Here is a 10,589-nt window from a genome sequence, read left to right on the forward strand (position 1 = left end):
TTCGGATGAAGTTTGTCTGAAATTAATCGTTTGACGTATACTTCACATCCCCAAATCTTAAGAAAAGACACATTTGGAGGCTTTCCAAACCATAACTCATATGGAGTCTTTTCGACAGCTTTAGACGGAGCTCTATTTATAGTGAGTGCGGCTGTATTTAGTGCATGTCCCCAAAATTCTATTGGAAGTTCGGCCTGACCCATCATTGACCTGACCATGTCTAGCAAGGTTCTGTTCCTCCGTTCCGACACACCATTCCATTGTCGTGTTCCAGGAGGAGTCAATTCTGACAGAATTCCACATTCTTTCAGATGGTCATCAAATTCATAGCTCAGATATTCACCGCCTCTATCAGACCGCAGTGCCTTAATCTTCTTGCCTAATTGATTCTCTACTTCACTCTGAAATTCCTTGAATTTGTCAAAGGATTCAGACTTATGCTTCATTAGGTAGACATAACCATATCTACTGAAGTCATCAGTGAAAGTGATAAAGTAGCTGAAACCACCTCTAGCATTTGTACTCATTGGTCCACATACATCTGTATGGATTAAACCCAATAGTTCAGTTGCTCTTTCTCCAACTTTAGAGAAAGGTTGCTTTGTCATTTTGCCAAGTAAACATGATTCGCATTTACCATAATCCTCTAAGTCAAATGGTTCTAGAATTCCTTCCTTTTGAAGTCTTTCTAAGCGTTTCAAGTTTATATGGCCTAATCGACAATGCCACAGATAGGTGAGATTTGAATCATCCTTTTTGGCCCTTTTGGTATTTATGTTATAAACTTGTTTGTCGTGATCTAATAAATAAAGTCCATTGACTAATCTAGCAGATCCATAAAACATCTTTTTAAAATAAAACGAACAACTATTGTCTTTTATTAAAAAGGAAAATCCCTTAGCATCTAAGCAAGAAACTGAAATGATGTTTTTAGTAAGACTTGGAACATGGAAACACTCTTCCAGTTCCAAAACTAGCCCAGAGGGCAACGACAAATAATAAGTTCCTACAGCTAATGCAGCAATTCGTGCTCCATTTCCCACTCGTAGGTCGACTTCACCCTTGCTTAACTTTCTACTTCTTAGTCCCTGTGGATTGGAACATAAGTGTGAGCCACAACCTGTATCTAATACCCAAGAAGTTGAATTAGCAAGTATACAGTCTATAACGAAAATACCTGAAGATGGAACGACTGTTCCGTTCTTCTGATCTTCCTTTAGCTTCAAGCAATCTCTCTTCCAATGCCCCTTCTTCTTGCAGTAGAAGCATTCGGATTCAGAAGTGGGTTGACTGACCTTCCTCTTTTCAGACTTGGCGCCAGTTCGCTTAGTTGGGTTGGCCTTGTTGCCACCTTTCTTAGCATTCCTCATCTTTCCAGATTTCTTGAACTTGCCCCCACGCACCATAAGCACATCTTGCTTATCACTTTTGAGCGTCTTTTCAGCGGTCTTCAGCATACCGTGAAGCTCAGTGAGCGTTTTTTCCAGACTATTCATACTGTAGTTCAGCTTGAACTGATCATACCCGCTATGAAGAGAATGGAGGATGGTGTCTACAACCATTTCCTGAGAGTACTGTTGATCCAGCCGACTCATATTCTCAATGAGTCCAATCATTTTGAGAACAGGTGGACTTACGGGCTCGCCTTTCTTAAGCTTGGTCTCATGAATTTGCCTATGAGTCTCGAATCTTTCGACTCGAGCCAGATCTTGGAACATGTTCTTTAACTCACTGATGATCGTGAAAGCATCTGAGTTGATGAACGTTTTCTGTAGATCTGCACTCATGGTTGCAAGCATTAGACATTTTACATCCTTGTTGGCATCAATCCAACGATCGAGGGCTGCCTGAGTGACCCCGTCGCCAGCGGCTTCGGGCATCGCCTCTTCCAGGACATACTCCTTTTCTTTCTGCATAAGAACTATTAGGAAGTTCCTTTGCAAGTCAAGGAAGTTTTTCCCGTTCAACTTCTCCTTTTCGAGAATTGATCGGGTGTTGAAAGAATTGTTGTTTGCCATAGTTAAAACTACAATTGAAAAAGAATAAACAAATAAATAACCATTCACAGTTACTCTTAATAAACTTAAATTCTAGCATACATGCATAATTTATTATTTATTAAGCATTTTATTCAAGTTATGTGTTCCGGCAGTTGTGAATAAAATGATTCCAAGATCTTTAAATCATTGAAGAATTAAGCACATTATGTATTTAGACTCAATTCTAAAATATATTAGGTAAGCAAAGCCTTTGCTAATAGTCTAGAAACTACTCTTGGTTGATAGGTACGTCTAAGGTTTTATTAGGTAAACCTATCTCATTTTCCACGACATAAAAGGACTCCTTACTTATATCGTTGAGTTTCACAAAACTAACATGTACTCACAATTATTTGTGTACCTTACCCCTTTAGGATCAATAAGTAACACCTCGCTTTGGCGGAAAACTATTACTAAGATTGATGTGAAGGTTATCCAAGTAAGTGTTATTTTGGCATGGCACCTTTTAACTCAATTTTTAAAGTTTGGATCGAACTTAAGGCTCTTACTATGTTGGTTAGATTTTAAGTGAACTAAAATCCTTAATCATGCAACATAATCAAGCCACAATCTCATGCATAATCAAGACATATTTAAAGCAATAAATAACTTAAAGCATACATAAGATATAAATGTGATCTAGTGTAACACCCTAATAATTCCTTGCTTTTATAAAACCATTTTCCAACTTAATATAAAGGAATTACTAAAATATTACCGCCACCGTGATAACGGTTAAGGCTACTACCAGAATTACGCAGCGAAAATTAACGTTAACTAACTTTCAAACCAAACATAAATAATAATTATTGAGGCCTCCTACAAGTTGGAACCATAACGGCCCAAAAACCAAAGTATTAAAATCCAATGAACTCAAAACATAATTAAAGTATAATTTAAAATAGTTTCAAAGCACAAAAGAATGCAACTCTCTCAACCATCTCAAGCTACATGATTTCGATCGTACTTTGATCTACCAACCTGCTAAAATAAATCTACTCCCCAACAATGCAAGTGCAATGATGGATCATCATAGGGTCATTAAGGCGAAGACCATGACCAAAAGACATAAAGCACGTAGTCAGCAAAAGCTGAGTACTTACAAGGCTAGAGTGAAATAAAGCTATAAACATGCATCATTCGCTAAAGTACTAATCAACATGCAAAAGCCATTTAACAAATAACAAACAAATCATGAATACAAGACTCGACTCTTGACTCGACTCTTGACTCACAATTTAATTAGAATAAGCTTCGAACGGGCCAAAAGAATATCCCATAAAGGAAGGGTGTTGGGAGCCCACCAAACACCATAATAAATAATATAACGAATATCATGTTAGGTTATGATACATATAAATGAATATAAATCATGCGGAAAAACCATAAAGCCAGGAATCCAAATTAATTTCCACATAACAATTAGCATAATTTAGGATACATACACTGTGTAGCGTGCCCTCCTTAGCTGCGCCCGAACCGAACAAGAACAAGTCTAGGACTCCAAATGCCGTCCCTCCGTAGATAGTCCACAACACGTTCGGATCCGCCTTAGATTTAATTAACTAGAATTGCACCTAAGGTTCTATGAATATTTTCGGATATTATGGCAAATAATATACTTAGTTTTAATCCTTAAAACTAGATGTATGATTAAAAATTATGTTGTCATAAATTTGTGAATGCCATCACATATTTATAGAGTAGGAATATGGAATTGGAATTTTACTAGGACTCAAGAATTCTAACTCTATTAGAATTAGAGTTCCATTAAAACTAGTAATTCAGAAAATTAATCTAATCCTAATCACTTAAGGATTCGAAGTACGCACAAACTCCAACATGCACACGAGCATGGCCAACATGCGAGCAGGCCATGCCCGCGCGCGTGCTTAGCCCATCGCTGGCTGCCCACACGAGCTCGCTGCCTCGCAGCCCATGCTCGCAGCCTTGGCGCGTTGGGCCTGGCCTTGCGCTGGGCCTAACGTGCCTTTGGCTGCTTGTGTCGCGCGCTGGGCTTGCTGGACGTGGGCCTGGCTTCGTGTTGGGCCTTCGTCTAGCAAGCTCGTCCGATGCTTAATTCGTACGATGCGCTTCTGATTAATTTTCCGATTTCGGAATTCATTTCCGATACGAACAATATTTAACATTTCCGATTCCGGAATTAATTTCCGTTTCGAAAAAATATTTAACATTTCCGATTCCGATAATATTTCCGATTCTGACAATATTTCCGCTTCCGGCAATATTTACGATTCCGGCAATATTTCCATTTCCGATAATATTTTCCGATACGTACCATGTTTCCGTTTCCGGCAACATCCACGACTTGGATAGTATTTATATTTCCGATACGATCCATATTTCTGTTTCCGGCAATATCATCGTTTCCGGAGCATCCATAATTTGCCTTTGACGATTTCAGCTCCCACTAGAACTGAGATCCGTCGATTCCGAATATCCATAGATGGAGTATTTAATTCCATTAAATACTTGATCCGTTCACGTACTATTTGTGTGACCCTACGAGTTCAGTCAAGAGTAAGCTGTGGATTAATATTATTAATTCCACTTGAACTGAAGCGACCTCTAGCTAGGCATTCAGCTCACTTGATCTCACTGAATTATTAACTTGTATAATTAACACTGAACCGCATTTATTAGACTTAGCATTAAATGCATACTTGGACCAAGGGAATTATTTGCTTCAGTCTCCCACTTGTCATTAGGGACAAGTGTGCATTTCCTAATTCCTTTGTCGCTCGATGCTTGCTCATGAACATAAGGTAAGAGTTGTCATCCTTATTATGTCCAGAGGTGTTTCTCGGTTTCAGAGTTCAACTGATCAAATAAACAAATAATCATAGCCTATGATTCATCTGAGGACGACCATGCATTTTACAGTTTCTAGCTCTCCGAGTGGCCTTGTACAACTTTCAGCATCTCATCCCGATTTATGGGAGGACAATCCCAATATTGCGATCTTGATATTAGACTTTGTTTGATAGGTGATTACCCGAGCGTTGCCTTTATAGCCTCATTTTACGGTGCGACGGTTGACAACGTCAAAGTAACCAGTTCTCAAACAAGTAATCTCAAATCACTCAGGTATTGAGGATTAGTGTCTAATAATTCTAAAGAAATTTACTTATGACAGATTTTCATCTCTTACAGTAAAGTTTCATAGGTCTGTCCGATAATAGTCTTCCCAAAGTAAGTATCTATGCAAATGATTGCGACATTGCCATGTCCACATAGTTCAAGAAACAGAACTACTAGTCATCTTGCAATCTAGTCGTCTAGCGTTTTCTATGCGTCCATCTTTATAGAAAACTCCGACCAGGGACCATTTTCAACTTTTGACATTCAAGTTCACTTGATAGACATTTCTTAGTCACAGGACTGGTCCTGACAGTCTATCTTGAATATATCGTCAAATTGAAAGGACTCATCATTTAATACTAAACCAAGATTGAATGGAATATGAAAATACATTTCATATATGATAAATGTTCAACCCCAGTGTTTTACAACCATGGGCCTCAAACCATATTTAAAACAACTAATGAAATTCAAAGCTATGCTTGATTTCCGATGCCACAATGTGTTACTTCTCACCTGTTGCATAGGTTTAGTTATCATGCTTTGCCAATCTTAATATCATTTTCACAGAATGTTCTTCGAGATAGATGATAATATATTTTGAGTATGTTTATTTTGTGATCTAGTCTTTCTTGCTACAATAGTGGTTCTACGCATTTTGCAATGAAAAACCATTAAGTCAGCAGACATGTGATCCACACAAGTTCAGAGAAGAACTCTTTAACGTAAACAACCCTATTTTATTGCTTCTTAGGCAATAAGTACTTTTACTTCAACTGTATAGGTTGTTAGTGATGCTTTGTTTGCATTTTCTTATCCAAGCAGTTCACGGATATGTGGAAGACTTTCCATCTGTATCTTAGAACATAGAAATTAATATTTAATTTCCCATGCAACAACTCATGGTCTCTAATCCATGTTGCCATTTCAAAACACGATGCTCTTTAGCTCGTCCTTGCAAATGTTTAACTCCAAAGAAATCTTGCTTGATCCTTTGCCAGTGTTTATGCATGTAGCATCAATTATTTAGCATATCTTTGTTTCCTTGAATCAAGAACTAATCTTATGTACCTTTTCAAGTACCATAAGTTTTTCTTGATCTCAATCTAGTTGATCTTCACTTAGATCAATAGAGATTGGTATATGTTCGTCATGCCTAAAGCCATACAATACATTTTTGGCGATCCTCATATTATATCATACATGATAAATTCTTTTGCAGAATAATTCTCAATTGAATTCTATTCATGTAACTTTAGCTCACCTAGTTTCAGTAGATACTAAATCCAGCTAAATTCTTTGACATATAATATAGGTTAAGAATCTCATTTAGACTCTTTGATGTTTAACTTAGTAAATGCTTATACATAGTTCAAACATTCTTTACTTAGATTATTCACATGGGTCGAATATCTCCAATGGAGTATTTCGCGTTTGATTTAGTAAATTCCATTACTTAATCCAAAACAATATTATAAGATCTTTGTAAATAGATCTTAATACCCAGTATGTACTAAGTTTCGCCATGGTCCATCATTGATGAATAATTTCAAATCTAAGTCATTAGCATTTGAATGTTATTTCACAATAGAGAGATATGTGTGTGATACACATAGGACCAATTAAGTTTTACGTACTCCCAATAAACTTCTTATATATCTATAAGAATTATGTACTTTTTATGAAACTAAAATACTTATTACCTTTACTAGAATACAATTCCAATTCCCAATTGCTTGCTTAAATATGTACTTAGATTTTATAAGCTAGCTTTCCTTTTCAAGCATTTATTTGTTTGGATCCACAAATCCTATGACATACCATGTACATAGTTTCTTCCAACATTTGATTGAGGAAGATGTTTTGTCATTCAATTGCCATATGTACCAATATGCAATCATTGCTTGAATTATAGACTTGAGCATTAAGATTATGCATGAGGCTTTAACACAATCCATGCCATGAATTTGCTTGTAACCTTTAGCAACTAATCTAGCTTTGTGTGTGAACACAATTCTATGTTTGATGGTTTTTATCCTTAAAACCAATTTGCAACCAATAGATGTAAATCATTCTTGCAAATCAACAAAATTTCAATTTTGTCATCAGAACATTGAGTATGTTTTTATGGCTTTTAACCAATTAAACATTAAGTCTATATATGGCCTTTAACTAGTTTAGGGAATCTATATTTCGTCATAGCTTTCTTACAAGTCACATACTCATTATTATCTTGATAATAGTTTGACTGCAAGTTGTAGGTTTCTTCACTATCTAATAGAAGAATCTCATAGTTTCAGTGACCTGAACTCTATGTTTCTTCACTATCTAATAGAAGAATCTCATAGTTCCAGTGACTTAAACTCTATGTCTACTTGGGTATAGAACATCAAACAATAGAATATCAACAGGCACTTTGAGAGTCCTTTGAATATTCTGTTCTCCTTGAAGCACTTGTAAAGTCTTCTAAGAGATGTCTATTCTTAAAAGCCACTTCTAAAGTCCTTAAAGAATACGTGTTCCGATTTTCTGAAGAACTTCTAAAAGCCTCCGTAATGTCCGTTTATGTTTGTTGTTCGCCTCGAATACTTTCGAGGTCTATTTTCTCCCACTTGTCATTTTGGAAACGAATCTCCAAAAGAACATTATTTCGAGCAAACAAACATTATGTTCTCAAAAATTCGTGGTAGAAACAATACCCTTGTGTCTAATTTGAATAAATCACAATGAAACATATATCTATACTTGGGCCTTAGTTTGTTGAATAACAAACACTAAGCTTCCACTAAGTTTAGCAACTCTTTAGATATATATATATATATATATATATATATATATATATATATATATATATATATATATATATATATATATATATTATATTATTGAAAAGATATTCTGAAATTACTTTTTTGACGAATTTGGTTTAGTTTGGTGGTAGTTGAGAATTTTGTTTTAGAAATTATAGGAAAAGTCTTTATGATTCATCATTGATCGAATCAAGTACTAATTGACTTCGATCATTCCAACGTAGATATGTCATATCTTATGGAGCTAGATCGTGAAATTACAACACACAATCATTGATGATCATTTTTTATCTTAAAGTAATCATCGTCATGATCTAACCTAGATCTTTTATGATTTCTTGCCAAGTGGATTTTATACTTCTGAATCTTTGAACTAGCCAAACAGATTCAAACTTATATCAGTTTGAGTAAATAAATCCATATTAACTCAAAACCATGTGAAATAATAAAGTCATAAAATCTTTCTTTAGCTTTGAACTCTATTGTCTAGGCGTTCTAACAATAGTTCATATCTTTTGTTACTTTCAACAAGTAAGACTAGCTTGTCTTGAATGATCTAGAAATCAATCAACTTTCAAAAGTCCATCAAAATAGAGCTTTTAAATGTTAACTTGTTGATATGGTCTAAGCAACAATGTCAAAGTTTAGTGGAACCCAAATCAAGGGGTTGATTTGAACCTAGTAAAGTTTTTATTGTTAAAGAGTTGTTTGTTTTAATCAAGCATATTGACTCAACCCGTAAATGACCATTTCATTCAAATAAACAAACAAACATTGTTTTTGTTTTTCTTGAATGTGAGTCTTTATGTGTTTGAAAACATAATTTTAGGTATGCTGATTATGGAACAAAATAGCCATTAAGTTCCAGCCTTGAAAGGACTTAAAACAAACTAGATGACCCTACAACTAATGTAGCATTGCCATGCTTCATTTCCCACTTGTAGGTCATTAGTGTATCCTAGCTTCCATTGTTTGAGTTATTACCGAAGTAAGAACCTCAAGCGGTATATGATACCAAGGAAGTTTGATTGCCAGGTCACTTCTCTTTAAACATAAACTTATAGGTAGAAACGGAATCGTAAATTCCTTTCATTTGTTCCTTGTTTTCCTATTTCTTGTACCCTTTCTTATAGTCTTAAGAATTGAATTCTTTAGTTTTGACTTTTATACTTTGTTAGACATGTCCAATGTCACTCCATCAAAGTTCTTACCATTTTATTCATGTTGAATATGCCATTTCAACTAGATGATCTTACCAGAAGCTTCTAAAGTTCTCTAAGCATCGATCTATTCGAATGTCTAGGGACTAGACTCATTCGAGAATTAAATGGACAAAGATATTAGGTTGTTAACCATTGGTAAAGCTGAGCGTTTTGAACTTAATGCTTTATGATCTCAAAACTACAGTGTATTTTGAATTCACAAGCACCAAACGGTTTTCCATTCGACTTTGATACTCGAAAACAACCATAAAAGTCACTAAAAGAACCGTACATTTTAAATTGCTCACTTTCTCTCATTTCCGTGAATCGTTCTTGGATTCACTACCAATCGAGGAAATTTACTGTTACCTTTCTAAAAGGAATTACTATAGTGCAAGATATTTAATTATAAACTATAATTTAAACATAAATTGAAGCATGCAAAGTCTAAACATTTATCATGAGTAATAACTTGAAAATTAAAGTAATCATGCAATTTAAACAAGTCATTGGCATTTTATTCGAATTTATTGTTCCGACAGGTGTGAATAAAATGATTCCAAGATCCTTAAATCATTGAAGAATTAAGCACATTATGTATTCAGACTCAATTCTAAAATATTTTAGTTAAGCAAAGCCTTTGCTAATAGTCTAGAAACTACTCTTAGTTGATAGGCACGTCTAAGAACTTATTAGGTAAACCTATCCCGTTTGCCACGACATAAAAGGACTCCTTACTTATATCATTGAGTTTCACCAAAACTAACATGTAATCACAATTGTTTATGTACCTTACCCCTTTAGGATCAATAAGTAACACCTCGCTCAGGCGGAAAACTATTACTAAGATTGATGTAAAGGTTATCCAAGTAAGTGTTATTTTGGCATGGCACCTTTTAACTCAATTTTTAAAGTTTGGAACTTAAGGCTCTTATTATGTTGGTTAGATTTTAAGTGAACTAAAATCCTTAATTGTGCAACATAATCAAGCCATAATCTCATGCATAATTAAGACATATTTAAACCAATAAATAACTTTAAGCATGCATAAGATATAAATGTGATCTAGTATGGCCCGACTTCATCTTGAAGCTTCAACTTCAAAGTCCGTCTTGATCGAAAATGGATTGGAAACTCCGTCTTGAATTTCACCATGGGAGGCGCCATTTTCTTCAAATAGGATAAGCTATAATTTAAACTAATTACAACTATTTGGTGGTACGCAGACATATATAAATTAAAAACTTTTGTGCATTAGACCAATTTTACATTCAAATTAATGGTACGCAGACCATATTTTCTATCCTATTTGGGCCATACTAGTCACTTTCAATAACCTGCAAAACAGTACATATACAATATATACCATTCAGCCATTCATTTATCAATGAATGGCCCACATAGCTGGTTAGTAGAACATTTTATGCATCACATAA

This window comes from Spinacia oleracea, chromosome 4, assembly GCF_020520425.1.
Source record: "Spinacia oleracea cultivar Varoflay chromosome 4, BTI_SOV_V1, whole genome shotgun sequence".
Lineage (NCBI taxonomy): Eukaryota > Viridiplantae > Streptophyta > Magnoliopsida > Caryophyllales > Amaranthaceae > Spinacia > Spinacia oleracea.